The sequence below is a fragment of the Dendropsophus ebraccatus genome, chromosome 5 (assembly GCF_027789765.1).
Source record: "Dendropsophus ebraccatus isolate aDenEbr1 chromosome 5, aDenEbr1.pat, whole genome shotgun sequence".
In the NCBI taxonomy this organism is placed as follows: Eukaryota; Metazoa; Chordata; class Amphibia; order Anura; family Hylidae; genus Dendropsophus; species Dendropsophus ebraccatus.
In genome coordinates, this window is record NC_091458.1 from 66643242 (window position 1) to 66662566 (window position 19325).

Consider the following 19325-nt stretch of genomic DNA (forward strand, 5'->3'; position numbering starts at 1 on the left):
TGATTTACCATGGTGCCTGATTTACTATGAATTATGAATGATTTCATGGCGGAAATCCACACCTGCTCAGGAAGTGCAGGGCTTCATTTAAGACCGGCGTACTTGTACTTAATTGAGGGCAGGGCTTTAATTAAGACTGTTGTATGGGGGGGGGGGGCAGCAGCTTATGACCGTATGAACAAAAGAAGATATATATATATATATATATATATATATATATATATATATATATATATATTTATTTTTTTATTTTTTATTTTTAATTTCAATACAAAAACTTTCTCCTACCTCTTCCCATGATCCTGCTTGATGTGTTTAATATAGTGTCCACTTCTGTAAAAAGCAAATAAAAAAAACGATGCTCTGAAGATTTGCTGGATTGACAAAAACATGATATGAAAAGTGCCTTATGGACCTTCTACAGGGGCCAAAAAATCTTGACTATGCTTTAAAGGGACAGTGTCACATTTTTGAAAATTTTTTAATGAAAAGTAATAAGAAAAAATAGATGTGTTGTATTTTTTTTTTTTTTTTTTACATTGGGCTTGAGTGTCTTTTATTTAAAGGGAATGTGTCGCAAATTAAAAAATTTTTTTGAAAGTCTTAAAACTGAATTTGTTGATTTTTTTGTTAATTTATGTGTTTTTCATTTTTTTTTTACATGTAAGGAAATATGAAAAATTAACGATCTAATTTTTCATATTTCCCAGTGATGGCCACCAGGGGGAGCTCCACCAGTACACTGCTGGTAAAAGCAGCCTGAAAGCCGAATGCTGAAAAAAAGAGGCTGTCCCTGCTCAACTGCTCTGACATCATCACCTCCCTCCTCTTTTCACAGGAGAACAAAGAGGGGAAAGGTGATACTATGTGTACTGCTGGGCAGCACCATTTTGTTGTTGTCTGCACAGCAGTGCAGATAGAAGGAGCATGCCCCTAGCCTTTCATAATGCACCTCAGCTGCTGCAGAACCGTATACAGCTCGCCCACACTCACCTCCCTCACTTCTCACTGCCCATCCCCCGCATGCACATAGGTAGAGGAGGTGTGTGTGCGTATATGTGTGTATATATATATATATATATATATATATATATATATATATATATATATATATATATAAATAATATGTATGTACAGGCTAATGCTCTGGTGTCAGTAGTGTCACACATTACACACGTAGAGAGAGAGTGTGTGTGTGTGTGTGTGTGTGTGTGTGTATATACACACACACACAGTGGTGCCTTGGATTACGAGCATAATTTGTTCCGGGACCGTGCTTGTAATCCAAATCCACTCTTAAACCAAAGCAAATTTTCCCATAAAAAAATCATAGATATGCAGACAATTGGTTCCACACCCCAAATATAATGATTTATTATTCTGAATAACGTGTAAGACTAATGAAACAAACATTCAGAAACAGCAGAATCTGTGATATTGTAAATTACTGTACAGTAATGGAGAGGATGGGAAACACAAGGGCTGAGAGAGACTGCAGGGAGCATGAAGGAATGAGCAGGACAGATGTGGGCACATACATGCAGCACTCTCTGTCCGGGGAGAGAGGGGTTACAGCTATGGAGAGATTACCTCCACAGTCCTGTCCCCTGATGTAAGCCCCAGCCTGAAGAGGATCTGTTATGATTTGGAAGGTGAGGGAGACTCTCTGGGTCAGAGTACAGGGCTGTAGACCCCGCTATGCAGACCATGCCCCTCCCCCTCCCACCCAGTACAGGGAGCTCTTACACCAAAGCAATGCTCTTACACCAAGTCACAATTTTGAAAAACTGAGCTCTTAAACCAAAACGCTCTTAATCCAAGGTATCACACACACATACATACTGGAGAGTACAGGCTATTGTTCTCTGGTATCAGCAGTGCCACACATTACACAGGTAGAGGAGGTATATATAGATACAGAAGAGAACAGGCTATTGTTCTCTGGTGTCCGCAGTGTCACACATTACAAAGGTAGAGGTGGTAAATATATATACACATACACCTCCTCTACCTGTGTGATGTGTGACACTGCAGACACCAGTGATACGAGCGAGCAATATCCTGTACTAATATATATAGACAAACACACACTTACGTACAGGCTATTGCTCTCTGATGTCCGCAGTGTCAGACATTACACAGGTAGGGCTGCGGGAGAAGCCGGCGGTAGGAGGAGCCGCTGGGGTGACAGGGGGGAGAGAGAGGCTGGGGTGACGGGGAGAAGCTGATGTGGCAGGGGGGAGAGAGGCGCTGGAGTGACAGGGGCGGAGAGGCGCTGAATTGACAGGGGCGTAGAGGCGCTGGGGTGACAGGGGCAAAGAGGCGCTGGGGTGACAGGGGCGGAGAGGCGCTGGGGTGACGGGGGGCGGAGAGGCGCTGGGGTGATGGGGGGGAGAGAGGCTCTGGGGTGATGGGGGGGAGAGAGGCGCTGGGGTGATACGGGGGGAGAGATGCGCTGGGGTGATACGGGGGGAGAGATGCGCTGGGGTGATGGAGAGGGGAGAGAGGTGCTGGGGTGACAGGGGCGGAGAGGCGCTGGGGTGATGGGGGGGAGAGAGGCGCTGGGGTGATGGGGGGGAGAGAGGCGCTGGGGTGATGGGGGGGAGAGAGGCGCTGGGGTGATGGGGGGGGAGAGAGGCGCTGGGGTGATGGGGGGGAGAGAGGCGCTGGGGTGATGGGGGGGAGAGAGGCGCTGGGGTGATGGGGGGGAGAGAGGCGCTGGGGTGATGGGGGGGAGAGAGGCGCTGGGGTGATGGGGGGGGAGAGAGGCTCTGGGGTGATGGGGGGGAGAGAGGCGCTGGGGTGATGGGGGGGGAGAGAGGCGCGGGGGTGATGGGGGGGGAGAGAGGCGCTGGGGTGATGGGGGGGGAGAGAGGCGCTGGGGTGATGGGGGGGAGAGAGGCGCTGGGGTGATGGGGGGGGAGAGAGGCGCTGGGGTGATGGGGGGGAGAGAGGCTCTGGGGTGATGGGGGGGAGAGAGGCGCTGGGGTGGTGGGGGGGGGAGAGAGGCGCTGGGGTGATGGGGGGGGAGAGAGGCGCTGGGGTGATGGGGGGGGAGAGAGGCGCTGGGGTGATGGGGGGGAGAGAGGCGCTGGGGTGATGGGGGGGGGAGAGAGGCGCTGGGGTGATGGGGGGGAGAGAGGCTCTGGGGTGATGGGGGGGAGAGAGGCGCTGGGGTGATGGGGGGGGGGAGAGAGGCGCTGGGGTGATGGGGGGGGGGAGAGAGGCGCTGGGGTGATGGGGGGGGAGAGAGGCGCTGGGGTGATGGCGGGCACGGGGAGAAGACGCGGTAAGGGCAGGCTGGTCCCCCGCAGTACAGTTACGGGGCCGGAATGAGCTTCAGGCACGGACAGGCTGTAATACACCGTCCCGGAAGCTCACAGCTGCAGCCTCTCGGTTACCGGACTTCTCTCCTGCTCTGCAGCGCCGCAATGTCACATGGCCGCCGAGCAGGAGAGAAGTCCGGTAACCGAGAGGCTGCAGCTGTGAGCTTCCGGGACGGTGTATTACAGCCTGTCCGTGCCTGAAGCTCATTCCGGCCCCGTAACTGTACTGGGGGGACCGTACTGGCTGGCTGCTGGCAAGTTCAGTGCGGGCGGGCGTGCGGGCGGGCGGACGCGGGGGGGCGGGGGGAGAGAGCTGCACAGAGTTCTCCTGCCCACTCACTGTGCGGTCTCTCTCCCCCCGTTCTAGTTCCTCTCCTGGACGTCAAAAAAATGGCCACCCCGCCCCAGGTAAGCTGTGTACTGCGCATGTCTATGCACATGCGCAGTACACAGTGACGGAGCCTCCAGTTTGAGTGAACCAGACGGACTCCGTCGGTTCACTCCAATGTTATGGAGGTGCCGTATAGTGTCTGTGTGTGTGTCGTGAAATGACGTCACACACAGACACTATTAAAATGGCAGCCCCCTGTGCATACATTAGTTTAAAGGGACAGTGTCACATTTTTGAAAATTTTTTAATGAAAAGTAATAAGAAAAAATAGATGTGTTGTATTTTTTTTTTTTTTTTTTACATTGGGCTTGAGTGTCTTTTATTTAAACTAATGTATGCACAGGGGGCTGCCATTTTAATAGTGTCTGTGTGTGACGTCATTTCACGACACACACACAGACACTATACGGCACCTCCATAACATTGGAGTGAACCGACGGAGTCCGTCTGGTTCACTCAAACTGGAGGCTCCGTCACTGTGTACTGCGCATGTGCATAGACATGCGCAGTACACAGCTTACCTGGGGCGGGGTGGCCATTTTTTTGACGTCCAGGAGAGGAACTAGAACGGGGGGAGAGAGACCGCACAGTGAGTGGGCAGGAGAACTCTGTGCAGCTCTCTCCCCCCGCCCCCCCGCGTCCGCCCGCCCGCACGCCCGCCCGCCCGCACGCCCGCCCGCACTGAACTTGCCAGCAGCCAGCCAGTACGGTCCCCCCAGTACAGTTACGGGGCCGGAATGAGCTTCGGGCACGGACAGGCTGTAATACACCGTCCCGGAAGCTCACAGCTGCAGCCTCTCGGTTACCGGACTTCTCTCCTGCTCGGCGGCCATGTGACATTGCGGCGCTGCAGAGCAGGAGAGAAGTCCGGTAACCGAGAGGCTGCAGCTGTGAGCTTCCGGGACGGTGTATTACAGCCTGTCCGTGCCTGAAGCTCATTCCGGCCCCGTAACTGTACTGCGGGGGACCAGCCTGCCCTTACCGCGTCTTCTCCCCGTGCCCGCCATCACCCCAGCGCCTCTCTCCCCCCCCATCACCCCAGCGCCTCTCTCCCCCCCCATCACCCCAGCGCCTCTCTCCCCCCCCCATCACCCCAGCGCCTCTCTCCCCCCCCATCACCCCAGAGCCTCTCTCCCCCCCCATCACCCCAGAGGCCTCTCTCCCCCCCTCACCCCAGCGCCTCTCTCCCCCCCATCACCCCAGCGCCTCTCTCCCCCCCATCACCCCAGCGCCTCTCTCCCCCCCCATCACCCCAGCGCCTCTCTCCCCCCCCATCACCCCAGCGCCTCTCTCCCCCCCCCATCACCCCAGCGCCTCTCTCCCCCCCATCACCCCAGAGCCTCTCTCCCCCCCATCACCCCAGCGCCTCTCTCCCCCCCCATCACCCCAGCGCCTCTCTCCCCCCCATCACCCCAGCGCCTCTCTCCCCCCCCATCACCCCAGCGCCTCTCTCCCCCCCCATCACCCCAGCGCCTCTCTCCCCCCCCATCACCCCAGCGCCTCTCTCCCCCCCATCACCCCAGAGCCTCTCTCCCCCCCCCATCACCCCAGCGCCTCTCTCCCCCCCCATCACCCCAGCGCCTCTCTCCCCCCCATCACCCCAGCGCCTCTCTCCCCCCCATCACCCCAGCGCCTCTCTCCCCCCCCATCACCCCAGCGCCTCTCTCCCCCCCATCACCCCAGCGCCTCTCTCCCCCCCATCACCCCAGCGCCTCTCTCCCCCCCATCACCCCAGCGCCTCTCTCCCCCCCATCACCCCAGCGCCTCTCTCCCCCCCATCACCCCAGCGCCTCTCTCCCCCCCATCACCCCAGCGCCTCTCTCCCCCCCATCACCCCAGCGCCTCTCTCCCCCCCATCACCCCCTGGCCTCTCTCCCCCCCATCACCCCAGCGCCTCTCTCCCCCCCATCACCCCAGCGCCTCTCTCCCCCCCATCACCCCAGCGCCTCTCTCCCCCCCATCACCCCAGCGCCTCTCTCCCCCCCCTCACCCCAGCGCCTCTCTCCCCCCCATCACCCCAGCGCCTCTCTCCCCCCCCATCACCCCAGCGCCTCTCTCCCCCCCCATCACCCCAGCGCCTCTCTCCCCCCCATCACCCCAGCGCCTCTCTCCCCCCCCATCACCCCAGCGCCTCTCTCCCCCCCCATCACCCCCAGCGCCTCTCTCCCCCCCATCACCCCAGCGCCTCTCTCCCCCCCCATCACCCCAGCGCCTCTCTCCCCCCCCATCACCCCAGCGCCTCTCTCCCCCCCCATCACCCCAGCGCCTCTCTCCCCCCCATCACCCCAGCGCCTCTCTCCCCCCCATCACCCCAGCGCCTCTCTCCCCCCCATCACCCCAGCGCCTCTCTCCCCCCATCACCCCAGCGCCTCTCTCCCCCCCGTCACCCCAGCGCCTCTCTCCCCCCCGTCACCCCAGCGCCTCTCTCCCCCCCGTCACCCCAGCGCATCTCTCCCCCCCGTCACCCCAGCGCCTCTCTCCCCCCCCGTCACCCCAGCGCCTCTCTCCCCCCCCGTCACCCCAGCGCCTCTCTCCCCCCCCCCGTCACCCCAGCGCCTCTCTCCCCCCCCGTCACCCCAGCGCCTCTCCGCCCCCCGTCACCCCAGCGCCTCTCCGCCCCCCCCGTCACCCCAGCGCCTCTCCGCCCCTGTCACCCCAGCACCTCTCTCCCCTCTCCATCACCCCAGCGCATCTCTCCCCCCGTATCACCCCAGCGCATCTCTCCCCCCGTATCACCCCAGCGCCTCTCTCCCCCCCATCACCCCAGAGCCTCTCTCCCCCCCATCACCCCAGCGCCTCTCTCCCCCCCGTCACCCCAGCGCCTCTCCGCCCCTGTCACCCCAGCGCCTCTTTGCCCCTGTCACCCCAGCGCCTCTACGCCCCTGTCAATTCAGCGCCTCTCCGCCCCTGTCACTCCAGCGCCTCTCTCCCCCCTGCCACATCAGCTTCTCCCCGTCACCCCAGCCTCTCTCTCCCCCCTGTCACCCCAGCGGCTCCTCCTACCGCCGGCTTCTCCCGCAGCCCTACCTGTGTAATGTCTGACACTGCGGACATCAGAGAGCAATAGCCTGTACGTAAGTGTGTGTTTGTCTATATATATTAGTACAGGATATTGCTCGCTCGTATCACTGGTGTCTGCAGTGTCACACATCACACAGGTAGAGGAGGTGTATGTGTATATATATTTACCACCTCTACCTTTGTAATGTGTGACACTGCGGACACCAGAGAACAATAGCCTGTTCTCTTCTGTATCTATATATACCTCCTCTACCTGTGTAATGTGTGGCACTGCTGATACCAGAGAACAATAGCCTGTACTCTCCAGTATGTATGTGTGTGTGATACCTTGGATTAAGAGCGTTTTGGTTTAAGAGCTCAGTTTTTCAAAATTGTGACTTGGTGTAAGAGCATTGCTTTGGTGTAAGAGCTCCCTGTACTGGGTGGGAGGGGGAGGGGCATGGTCTGCATAGCGGGGTCTACAGCCCTGTACTCTGACCCAGAGAGTCTCCCTCACCTTCCAAATCATAACAGATCCTCTTCAGGCTGGGGCTTACATCAGGGGACAGGACTGTGGAGGTAATCTCTCCATAGCTGTAACCCCTCTCTCCCCGGACAGAGAGTGCTGCATGTATGTGCCCACATCTGTCCTGCTCATTCCTTCATGCTCCCTGCAGTCTCTCTCAGCCCTTGTGTTTCCCATCCTCTCCATTACTGTACAGTAATTTACAATATCACAGATTCTGCTGTTTCTGAATGTTTGTTTCATTAGTCTTACACGTTATTCAGAATAATAAATCATTATATTTGGGGTGTGGAACCAATTGTCTGCATATCTATGATTTTTTTATGGGAAAATTTGCTTTGGTTTAAGAGTGGATTTGGATTACAAGCACGGTCCCGGAACAAATTATGCTCGTAATCCAAGGCACCACTGTGTGTGTGTGTATATACACACACACACACACACACACACACACACACACTCTCTCTCTACGTGTGTAATGTGTGACACTACTGACACCAGAGCATTAGCCTGTACATACATATTATTTATATATATATATATATATATATATATATATATATATATATATACACACACATATACGCACACACACCTCCTCTACCTATGTGCATGCGGGGGATGGGCAGTGAGAAGTGAGGGAGGTGAGTGTGGGCGAGCTGTATACGGTTCTGCAGCAGCTGAGGTGCATTATGAAAGGCTAGGGGCATGCTCCTTCTATCTGCACTGCTGTGCAGACAACAACAAAATGGTGCTGCCCAGCAGTACACATAGTATCACCTTTCCCCTCTTTGTTCTCCTGTGAAAAGAGGAGGGAGGTGATGATGTCAGAGCAGTTGAGCAGGGACAGCCTCTTTTTTTCAGCATTCGGCTTTCAGGCTGCTTTTACCAGCAGTGTACTGGTGGAGCTCCCCCTGGTGGCCATCACTGGGAAATATGAAAAATTAGATCGTTAATTTTTCATATTTCCTTACATGTAAAAAAAAAATGAAAAACACATAAATTAACAAAAAAATCAACAAATTCAGTTTTAAGACTTTCAAAAAAATTTTTTAATTTGCGACACATTCCCTTTAAAATGTATCAATATTGGCCACAAATCTAACGATAACGATAAAAAGAAACTAACAGCACGGCTGCTTGAGATCCAGCATTCCTGTTCTTCTATCCTCAGCCGCGGCTTTATCTCCAGGTCATCGCCTTCTCCAGAATGATTGACAGCTCAAGGAGGCGGGGCCTGAAGATACAGCCTGCAGTTGGAGGTCTGGAGAGCTGGATGCCGGATCACAAGCAGCGTGGCTGGTAAGTATAAACTGCTTGTGAACTGGAAACTGACAGCACAAATATATACATATCTGTGCTGCCAGTTTTCAGGGTTGCACGAACGCTACAAGAATAGTTTGTGCAGCCTGTCCACTTTATTTCTTGTGCCATGTAAAGGCACTGCAAGCTAGTGCCGATCTTGACAACCAGTGCCTGTTTGCAGCCACCTGTGGCTGACAAATTGCTGCATGTAAAAGGACCTTTACACAATGATGTATTGGGAGGCACATTAGTGCAAAGCTTGGTTGGACTGCAGTATATAGGACATTCTACAAAAAGTAAACCTCCTTTGTGGCAACTTGTCTTATCACCATGTTTACTATAAAAAGTGCAGGGAGGGAACAGACATATACATTGCACTAGACACATCAATAATCCATTCAGTAAGATAACAACAGGGATTATTGAATGTAATTGTTGTTGGGAAGGTTTTACAAGAGATGACGCAGGAGAACCTGTAGTTATCAGAGCTATGCAATTGTTTTTATGGCTTCTCCATTCTCTAAACAAAAGGTACATTAGATAGATTGAAGTGAATCACTAGACTTGCTATTATTATCCTGCAACACATTTATTTTTAATAGGTTTCCAAGCACGAGCTGAGTTCACTGTTCTGAATCTCTTGTATAAACATACTCAACAATTACAAGAAATTAGAAGGCTTGTCCATAAGTGCAAGTGTACGAAATGAATCAAAAAAATTTAATAATATAAAAAAAAAACAACAAAAAACAAACAAACATTACTGAATGTTTTAAATCACCTGCCGCTCCAATGCTGACGCTTTGATGGTGCCCGTCACTCACTTTTTTTTTGGATATGTGATGTATCCTACCTCTATGTGACCATTGCAGCCAGTCACAGGCAGGTCACTGGTGGCAGTGGTCGTATTGATTTATTATTATTATTTTTTTATCTTAGGACATTCCCTACACCTAGTTTAATTTCTTAAAAGAGCACTCAGTTGCATTTATACATTTCAACCCTTTCTTATGGACAGCTGTGTCAAGTAATCTCTAGTATGGCTACATGGATTGCTCTCCAGTTTAGGCAGGATGTCAGTCTCTCCTGTGTGTAAAGGTGCCCTTACACCCTTTACTTAGTTGGACAAAGTTGTTGTCACCAGGTTTGCCTGACTCTCTAAGGTATATGTTGGCCTTCCATGTCTTCACTGGCAGCATGGCCCAACCCTTATGGGAGAAGCCACTGTCTGAGCAGTCTGGCAGAAGCTTACCCCCTTCCCAAAGGGAACATATGAATGTTCAGCCAAGCTCAAGGGCTCATTCACACAATCCATTCCGCGATCTAGAGGAGGATCGGGCACAGATACCCTAGCATGGACCTCCCCCCCTTCCCTGGCAGCAGAGATGACAGGAGAGTAGATGTGATGACAGGAGAGCACTTCATGCTCTCCTGTCATCTCTGCTGCCGGGTGGGTGATCCGTGCCACAATCCGCACAAGGACATGTCCTATTTTTTCACAGTGCAGATCGCGGCACGAATCATGTGAATGGCTACATTCACTTCAATGGTCCTTAAAATGGTCCGTGGTCGCGGATTCGCGACCACGGACAATTCTATGGCACGTGTGAATGCAGCCTAACAATCGTATATGTCGAGAATGCGCAAAAGATATCTGACTGCAGAATGTAGAGTTTGTGAAATGACATAAGACCCCACCCCATCTGTCAGAAGCATAATGGAACAAAGGAATCAGATTAGCAGACAACCCAGAAATAACACATAGGTAAACACAATGCATATATTATCCAGGGCTGCACAATATAAGCAAAAATAAATAAATAAAAAATGCTGCTACTCTTGGACAACCATTGTGGCGCATAAACTGACATGGTTTTATCAATACAGCAGCAGAAATTTTTGTTGTTATTATTAAAGATCTAAAGTTCTCATACAAGCAAAACATCCCAATGTGCGAAGAGCAAGGCCTCATTTAGATGTTCAGTGATTTTCAAGGTCCCTAGGTGAAGTCTGCTATCTACCTCCGTGATTGCATCCGAGTCCGCATTTTACACGGATCAGTTAAAATTGTACAATTCTAATTATAACAAAGTTAACATCACACCTCTGACATCTCATCCGTTTGATTTCTATGCGGGATCTGTGCCATGATCACGCTTTGAGTTATGACATGACCTATTTCTTTACGGAAAGGATTGCAGATACGTGGAAAAAAAACAGAACGTGTGACTAGCTCAATTGAAAGCAATGGGCTATAAAATTTCACAGGACGTGTAAATAAGGCCCAAGGGACAACTGGAGCAATAATGAATTGATGGTTTGGAAAAATGTTAGGCCCAAAATTCACTAACACATATAGAGACTAAGGGGGAGATTTATCAAAGGGTATAAAATTTAGACTTGTGCAAACTAGCCACAGCAACCAATAAAAGCTCCTCTTTCCTTTGACCAGAGCTGGAAGCTGAGCTGTGATTGGTTGCAGTGGGCAGTTTGCACCAGTCTAAATTTTACACCCTTTGATAAAATCTCCCCCTCTGTCTCTGTACTATGATAGAGCTAATCTCCCCTTTAAAGTGTCATTGTCGTTTTTATTTAACTTTGTAATTGGGTTTATTAGCCGAAAAATGAATTTTTATCATGAAAAAGCAGTTTGAAGCTCTGCCCCTGTCTTCATTGTTTGCCTATGGAGAGAGAAAGTAAAAGTAGCAAAATAGGACAACAAAGAGTTAATTTACATTCACATCACTGGCTCTCTCCTCTGACAGTCACCAAGGACCTCTCTGACCGCTAATTAGGGCTCTGAATAGGTCCCCCGCTGAGCAATCCTTGGTTCGGCTCTCAGCTGCCTGCTAATCTCGCTCCTTCCCCCTCCCCCCTTCCCTCTTCATAGACCAGACAGATCCGACTCATGAAAAAACAGTCGTGATTTCCTGATTCTGAGGAGTGGATGACAGAAAGGAGAGGAGGAGTGACCTGGGAAAAGAATTTTTACATGCAGATAATGGCATATTTGCCTAATAAACCCAATTACAAAGTTTCTTAAAATCGCCTGGACTATTGATTTCTGTAAAAAAAAAATAACGACAGTGACACTTTAAGCTCCATAATTGTGTATAATGTGGCATGCCATGATTTTATCCTAAGATACGGTTTGTCCCCACATAAATCTTTGAGCACTGCATTATCATTATGTAGAAGCCTAAGATGTTCTTGAGTTATAAGGGACTATTATCATGTTGTAGTTGTATCAGGGTTTGGTGCAATTTGCACAAAACTGTGATTGGTAAATACACCCTAATATGTCTATACCATAAGAGACCAGGGTAAAATAAGAAAAAACATGATTAAAGAAAAAGTTCACATTTGTGTCAACACTGACCTTTACCAGTTCTTCCCACATTAGCCATGTAATTGCATTTTGCTTTTCTCATGAATTTTATCTTCTAACCCTTCATACAGTCTTGGTGGCCCTGCTTGTGAGAATACATTCATTAAAAAGAGTGGTGTCTGTGTCAGAACTGGCCTATCTAACATGCCATTCTAGTATTGTCACTGTCTGACTACTACTTATCATGTGCTTGGCTGCCTCAGCTCCAAAGGGAAACACAAAGCACCCACTGTTCTTCTGTCCTTGACCCAATGAAGAGGGAGAGAGGGTAATGATACAAACATTTCAGCTTTATTATCCTTATCACGCCCCCCTCTCTATTCTTCAGCTGCACATAGACTTTTTTCTATGCAGAGGATTATGGGGGATTGTCCTACTTGCACTGTACTACTTTGTCAGAGGAACAGTAGTTAGAGCCTTTAGGGTGTTAGAAAAAGCTGAGAACTGCAAGATAAACCCATTCAGTATGTTACTAGCTATGCATGAATTAATCCATGTATTTTAGGCAATAGCTTTCTTTTTCTAGAGAGCGATAGAGACAGGACTATGCATTAAGCTGGTAACACCCAGAAGATTTCGGACAACTGTTTATAGAAGGACTTGTCATTCTTGGTTAATCACAGATTAAAAAAGCAACAAATTGTCAATTTCTGACCTGTGACCCAGGGTGGGCTTTTGCTATGAACTCTATCCTTGGCTTTATTATTGAGGTATTTATCTGTGGCACAAACAACCTTGTAAGAATCAGGTGACTGACAAAGTCTCATTGCGCGACACAACGCGTTGGGCTGGTTCTCCCTCTCTGTCCGGACGTACATGTTCCATGGTGCAGGTTGTATATTATGCATATACATATATATATATATATATATATATATATATATATATATATATATATGTATATTGTTTCTTTTTCTTGCACCAGGAACAACTGCATGTAGAATTGGGTAGCAGTATGTAATGCATTATTAAATTTGTATTGTTTACTTACCTGCACTTATAGTTCTAGTATACCAGTGTATTCCTTTTACCCACAACAGGGATATAGGCAGTTGGTGGTTACTGCCAAGGACAGTGAGCATAGCACAATCTATTTACCTTGTGCTATATGGTTGTATGTTTTTAAGTGTTTTTATAATTTTTTCTGTGCTTAAATAAAATTACGTACTGATAAAGTTGAGGAGTGCTAATTGTAGTATCTTCTTTTCTTTCTTTTTCTCACCACATTTCGATTTTTGTGTACTACAGCACTCCATTTAATATTATTTTGTGGCGCCCTCCCAATAACCATATTTGAACCACAGTGCTAACAGACTAACAGTGCAGGACCGTTCCCGGCGCTATAGGGGGCTCTCAGCTAAACTACTGATAGTTCCCCTTTAACAAGTGATGTCGTACAGAATGACAACCGAAACAGCAGCCTTTTTTGTTTGCTGATAGTATAAAAATATAGTTCAACCAGCATGCCTTAGGAGGGGCATCTTTGGGGTTAGAATTGTTCTCTACTTACAGTCCTCAATAGTCAGAAAAATGACACCAAAAAACTACAACTGCTCCTGTGGTCTTTGCTGCAATTTGTGAATGATTTTTTTTCCAGCAAGGAAACATTTAAAGAATTCACTGTGTAAATCTGGCATTAAAGGGATTCTCCAGGACTTAACACAGAAACATAGAAGATTGTCGGCAAAAAAAAGACCACTTGGTCAATCTAGTTTGCCCTTTCTTATTATCCTAGGATAGATATATGTTTATTCCAGGCAGGTTTACAGTACACTGTTATTGTGGATTTACCTACCACATGCTTTTGCTTAAAAACACTTCCCTGTTATAACATTCTCACCTCGTGCCGGTCCACCATTGCTCTGTTCCCTGATGTGTGGCCGCTACTGGGTTGTGGGACGTAACGCGGCAAGGCCGCTAAGCCATTCGGCGGCTGTAGTGGTGTCCCGTCTCTGCCACTGAGTGGCTGAGCAGGCCTGCCACGTCATGTTCCAGATCCCAGAAGCGGCTGCACACCAGGGACCGCGAAAACTCACTTACCCCCTCCCGGCCATTCCGCAAAAAGGGGTCCTGGCTAGACAACCCTTTCAAGTGCATTTGTAAAACCTGCATAACTTTGTTAGATTGATGCTTCAAAGTGATAATAAAGTGGTTTTAGTGCTCCTACTGCTGTTACTGAGCCCCTCAATGGTGCACGGCTTATTCTCATTTGCTCAATTTCAGGAGTGGTAACCTTTCTTCTCTGGCCAAACGCAGCACAGCGCCACTCCTTACTAGTATGCCATGACAGACTGCTGGTGAATGTGCGGTGGACTGGCTGGCACTGTGCTGGGGGGGATGATTTACAGTACTGAAGCACTGGCTTTGCAAGGTGCTATATGAGCAGAAAGGAAAGAAACAGCAACAGCACAGCAAGGAGAGGGTAACACATAGCACTAAACTGCTGTTGTTTAAAAAGAAGCCTCAAATTTTACATACAAATGGCGTACTGGAGCACCATAGTAGAGGTAACATGCCCTTTCTCTTTAATATCACATTCTTTAGATTATTCAGCTGTGAACCTACTGGCTGTTCCCTAAATTGTAACCCAATGGCAGGGCCGACATCAGCACATTTTGGAGGTATTACTCTTGTGTTAAGGCTCCTATTACACAAAACGATTATTGGCCGTGCTTGACCGATTACCAGCCTTTCTGGAGAATATTCATTTCGTGTAATAGCTCATGCTGAAAGGCCAACATGCACTATGTGAACTGATCGTTGTCTTCTGGCATGTTCTAGAATTCTGTGTAAAAGGAGTGGCGGCAGCAGACTGACACTCACTTCTATAGGCCACCCGCATAATCTAAAGATCATCCGGGCAACCCCTCCCGCAGCTCCCCATGCCCCCTTCTCCTACACTCTATGTCTGTGCGTGTAATAGCACAGACAGCAAGTGGGGAACAAGGAGGTCAATGCTCGCTTCCTTCTGTAGATTGTTTATTTATTATTTATTTATTTTTATTTTTTATTGTTTCGTCTAAAAAACCCTTTAACTGTAAGCACTCATAATGAGTGCTTACAGTTAAATAGAGCTGTGCTCTCATTGGGTCCCTTTTCTGTCAATCACTCTTGTGACAGCAGGCAGCAAAAGAGGTCGCTATCTCCCACAGCACACAAGTGACGCTTGCACAGCTTGGAGAAAGAGAAAACGCTGTGGAGTGCCCAGAACCTTTTCAGGACATTTTCATATGCAGAAAATAGTCACACATATATGGCTGGGTTCACACTACGTATATTTCAGTCAATATTGTGGTCCTCATATTGCAACCAAAACCAGGAGTGGATTGAAAACACAGAAAGGCTATGTTCACATAATGTTGTAATTGAGTGGATGGCCGCCATTTAATGGCAAATATTTGCAGTTATTTTAAAACAACGGCTGTTATATTGAAATAATAGCAGTTATTTACCGTTATATGGCGGCCATCCACTCAATTTCACCATTGTGTGGACACAGCCTTTCTGTGTTTTTAATCCACTCCTGGTTTTGGTTGCAATATGAGGACCACAATACTGATTGAAATATACGTAGTGTGAACCCAGCCTATCAGATCAGAAAAAAGTAGAGAGAGTGTGCTGAAAATGCTGTAGAATTGATCACTATTCTTTTCAGCACAAATAAGTAGCTGAATATGAAAAAGAATATGTAACCTTTGTCCCATAAGAAGTGGCCCGTATTATAAATCGCACTGGATAGGTGGTGGTTCTGGAAAAGATTTAGCATTTGGACCCAGGAGCTTCAAGTTACACCTCTGAATCTACAGACTTGCTGGTTTAATACAGCAAGTATTCTGTGAAGATAATGAATTATTTGGCTCCCTCTACTGATGAAAATGATTACATGCAGGTACATAGCTGAGCAGGCATTTTCGGTAGACAACCCTTTAAAGGGGAACTTCAGCCAGAGGTAAAAGAAAAAAAACAACAACTGCAGAAGCAAATAGCATTACTGACCTGACTGACCCAGTTCTGAAACTACCAAAAATCCATTTGTTTTGGGGGGCTTAGTTCTGTATTTTGTTTTTGTACTTCCTGGTTAAGCAGTTGTTCACAGTACTACAGGTTCCAGAATGCATTGCTTTCCCTTAGCTGTTCATTAGAGACCTTCACTATGCCCATTCCCCGGCCAAAGCTGTTGTATTACTAAATGATTCAATTGCAGTACTGTATCATTTCATTGTGGTCCCATCCACACAGCGCACTGTATTCTCTACCTGTAACACCACACAGCACGCTGTATTCTCTACCTGTAACACCACACAGCACGCTGTATTCTCTACCTGTAACACCACACAGCACACTGTATTCTCTACCTGTAACACCACACAGCACGCTGTATTCTCTACCTGTAACACCACACAGCACGCTGTATTCTCTACCTGTAACACCACACTGTATTCTCTACCTGTAACACCACACAGCACGCTGTATTCTCTACCTGTAACACCACACTGTATTCTCTACCTATAACACCACACAGCTCGCTGTATTCTCTACCTGTAACACCACACAGCTCGCTGTATTCTCTACCTGTAGCAGCACACAGCACACTGTATTCTCTACCTGTAACACCACACTGTATACTGTATTCTTTACCTGTAACACGACAGAGCGTGCTGTATTCTCTACCTGTAACACCATACAGCGCGCTGTATTCTCTACCTGTAACACCACACAGTATGCTGTATTCTCTACCTGTAACACCACACAGCACACTATATTCTCTACCTGTAACACCACACAGCACGCTGTGTTCTCTACCTGAAACACCACAAAGCACGCTGTGTTCTCTACTTGTAACAGCATACTGTATTCTCTACCTGTAACACCACACAGCACGCTGTATTCTCTACCTGTAACACCACACAGCACACTGCATTCTCTACCTGTAACAGAACACTTAGGCTGTGTCCACACATTGCAGTTTTATTGTATTACTAAATTATTTAATTGCAGTACTGTATTGTTTCATTGTGGTCCCATCCACACAGTGCACTGTATTCTCTACCTGTAACACCACACAGCACGCTGTATTCTCTACCTGTAACACCACACAGCACGCTGTATTCTCCACCTGTAACACCACACAGCACGCTGTATTCTCCACCTGTAACACCACACAGCACACTGCATTCTCTACCTGTAACACCACACAGCACACTGTATTCTCTACCTGTAACACCACACAGCACGCTGTATTCTCTACCTGTAGCACCACACAGCACACTGTATTCTCTGCCTGTAACACCACACAGCATGCTGTATTCTCTACCTGTAACACCACACAGCACACTGTATTCTCTACCTGTAACACCACACAGCACGCTGTATTCTCTACCTGTAACACCACACAGCACGCTGTATTCTCTACCTGTAACACCACACAGCACACTGTATTCTCTACCTGTAACACCACACAGCACGCTGTATTCTCTACCTGTAACACCACACAGCACGCTGTATTCTCCACCTGTAACACCACACAGCACGCTGTATTCTCTACCTGTAACACCACACAGCACGCTGTATTCTCTACCTGTAACACCACACAGCACACTGTATTCTCTACCTGTAACACCACACAGCACCCTGTATTCTCTACCTGTAACACCACACAGCACGCTGTATTCTCTACCTGTAACACCACACAGCACACTGTATTCTCTACCTGTAACACCACACAGCACGCTGTATTCTCTACCTGTAACACCACACTGTATTCTCTACCTATAACACCACACAGCTCGCTGTATTCTTTACCTGTAACACCACACAGCTCGCTGTATTCTCTACCTGTAGCACCACACAGCACACTGTATTCTCTACCTGTAACACCACACTGTATACTGTATTCTTTACCTGTAACACGACAGAGCGTGCTGTATTCTCTACCTGTAACACCATACAGAGCGCTGTATTCTCTACCTGTAACACCACACAGTATGCTGTATTCTCTACCTGTAACACCACACAGCACACTATATTCTCTACCTGTAACACCACACAGCACGCTGTGTTCTCTACCTGAAACACCACAAAGCACGCTGTGTTCTCTACTTGTAACAGCACACTGTATTCTCTACCTGTAACACCACACAGCACGCTGTATTCTCTACCTGTAACACCACACAGCACACTGCATTCTCTACCTGTAACAGAACACTTAGGTTGCTAGTGTGTGTGTGGGTGGGGGGGTTGCTAGTGTGGGGCGGCCGTCTGAGGTTTGCCTCAGGCGGCAGATGCCACAGAAACGGCCCTGCCTGTAACACCACACAACACGCTGTATTCTCTACCTGTAACACCACACAGCACGCTGTATTCTCTACCTGTAACACCACACAGCTCGCTGTATTCTCTACCTGTAACACCACACAGCTTCGCTGTATTCTCTACCTGTAACACCACACAGCTCGCTGTATTCTCTACCTGTAGCACCACACAGCACACTGTATTCTCTACCTGTAAAACCACACTGTATACTGTATTCTTTACCTGTAACACAACAGAGCGCGCTGTATTCTCTACCTGTAACACCATACAGCGCGCTGTATTCTCTACCTGTAACACCACACAGTATGCTGTATTCTCTACCTGTAACACCACACAGCACACTGTATTTACTACCTGTAACACCACACAGCACGCTGTATTCTCTACCTGTAACACCACACAGCACGCTGTATTCTCTACCTGTAACACCATACAGACACAGTATTCTCTACTTGTAACACCACACAGCATGCTGTATTCTCTACCTGTTACACCACACAGCACACTGTATTCTCTACCTGTAACACCACACAGCATGCTGTATTCCCTACCTGTAACACGACACAGCACGCTATATTCTCTACCTGTAACACGACACAGCGTGCTGTATTCTTTACCTGTAACACCACACAGCACGCTGTATTCTCTACCTGTAACACCACACAGCAGAATGTATTCTCTACCTGTAACACCACACAGCACCCTGTATTCTCTACCTGTAACTCCACACTGCACACTATGTTCTATACCTGTAACACTACATAGGACACTGTATTCTCTTCCTGTAACACCACACAGCACACTGTATTCTCTACCTGTAACACCACACAGCACGCTGTATTCTCTACCTGTAACACCACACAGCACACTGTATTCTCTACCTTTAACATCATACAGCGTGTTGTATTCTCTACCTGTAACAACACACAGCACGCTGTATTCTCTCCCTGTAACACCACACAGCATGCTGTATTCTCTACCTGTGACACCACACAGCACACTGTATTGTCTACCTTTAACACCATACAGCGTGCTGTATTCTCTACCTGTAACACCACACAGCACGCTGTATTCTCT

General features: G+C 48.4%; 1 long non-coding RNA gene across 1 annotated transcript in view; it reads right to left on the reverse strand.

The window, feature by feature from the left end:
• Positions 1-287: 287 nt before the first annotated feature.
• Positions 288-19325, reverse strand: part of LOC138792726 (uncharacterized) — a 32706-nt gene continuing 13668 nt past the window's right edge. The window contains exons 2-3 of the long non-coding RNA XR_011363178.1: positions 11928-12018; positions 288-333 (exon numbers count right to left, since the gene is read on the reverse strand). This is a non-coding gene — a long non-coding RNA (uncharacterized lncRNA). The remainder of the gene's footprint in view (positions 334-11927; positions 12019-19325) is intronic.